Source organism: Salvelinus fontinalis, chromosome 18 (genome assembly GCF_029448725.1).
Source record: "Salvelinus fontinalis isolate EN_2023a chromosome 18, ASM2944872v1, whole genome shotgun sequence".
Classification (NCBI taxonomy): Eukaryota; Metazoa; Chordata; class Actinopteri; order Salmoniformes; family Salmonidae; genus Salvelinus; species Salvelinus fontinalis.
The window spans coordinates 43,013,731-43,015,214 of NC_074682.1; the positions used below are offsets into that span (position 1 = coordinate 43,013,731).

At 46.8% G+C, this 1,484-nt stretch overlaps 1 protein-coding gene across 4 annotated transcripts in view; it reads left to right on the plus strand.

The window, feature by feature from the left end:
- Window positions 1-904: 904 nt before the first annotated feature.
- LOC129815591 (kelch domain-containing protein 8A-like) overlaps window positions 905-1,484 on the plus strand; it is a 78,111-nt gene continuing 77,531 nt past the window's right edge. For 2 of the 4 annotated variants that reach the window (XM_055869546.1, XM_055869541.1), the window contains exon 1: window positions 908-1,484. This exon is cut by the window's right edge and continues 154 nt beyond it. The gene's annotated coding sequence lies outside the window, so the exon portion shown is untranslated. The other 2 variants (XM_055869543.1, XM_055869539.1) reach the window with 2 other exon arrangements.

Sequence of the window (1,484 nt, forward strand, 5' to 3'; positions counted from 1 at the left end):
GCACTGGCTTCTCACCAGCCACTCACCATGATCTGTAAACAATATTACCCATGATTCTCCAGAGGTGTGGGGGAGGGATGGTGACGGCCATGCTCTACCTGACATTTAAGAAAGGCAGTTTCCATAAACACACACAATTTGTTTTTCATAACCACAGAGATGATGACAAACAATAGAGAATCGTTATTATCAAGAACACCGACAGATTCTTTGTGATTCAGAGGAAATGTATTGATATCAGTGTCAGTGTGTATAGAAAGCAATGAAGTTATAATACCCTGTTAAACCTGGAATCAATAGGAATTGGATCAGAAAGTGTTAGTGGGGTAAATGTGAGACAACACCAAACCTATTGGTCTTGGGTTCTCTTGAGATAAATTAGATTATAAATATGAATATTTAGGCAAACATAATGATTTCCTAGTGATCCCTTGAGTCCAGCTTAGTAGAGAGTGACTGGCAGCACACACACACACACACACACACACACACACACACACACACACACACACACACACACACACACACACACACACACACACACACACACACACACACACACACACACACAGAGAACAATGCAAACCAGCCAAGAAGGACAGTCTATTCACTGACATAAGCAGACTGTAGAGGACGCCTGCTAGTCTAATATACCCCCTCCTCATACTCCCCCAACCTTCTTTCACTCTCTCTCTCTCTCTTCTCTCCCTCTCTCTTTTTATTTTCTTCTCCCTACTTCAGTATCTCCATTTCCCTCCCTCACTCACTAATTTTCTTTCTCTCTTTTCCTCTCCACTCCTTCCCTCACTCACTTATTTTCTCCCTATCCCTTTGACCTCTCCCTAACTCCCTCCCTCGCTCTTCCCTGTATTAGGATTCTACTCCTTGCTCAGCCCAGGCTTTGTGAGTGGGTTAGCCAAGCGTGTCACAGTGAGAACCAGTGAATGGTAATGAACTGTGTGTGTGTGTGGTGGTGGGGGTGTGTGTCTCAGAGAAGGAGGGAGTATTCAGTGAGTATGAGGGCAGAGCCAGCAGAGAGAGGGTGAAGAGCGGATAGAGGAACGAGAGCGGAGAGAGGGAGGAGAGCAGACAGAGAAGGAACAAGGCAGTCGGCTGATTCACCACCACTCCATCCATCTCTTCTTTCTCTTTCTCCTCTTCTGCTTCAGTGACGGGGTAGTGGAGGTGTGTGTGGGAAAGGAAACACTCCCTCCACACACAAACAGACCACTGCTCCTCATCCCTTCCACCTGCCTCCATCCCTCTCCCTTCTCCCATTGTCATTACTACCTCCACCTCTGTCTCATTCCTTCTCACTCCATCCCATCATCCATCTATCTGTCTATTGCTCTTTCTTTCTCTCCAGCCCCCACGCCCTTCTAACCCACACGCTCTGTGTCACCACCGTGGTGAAGAAAATGATCATCCAACAAGCTGGAAAAGGTAGAGGAGAGGACAGAGAGAGGAGAAAGAGAGGAAGAGTG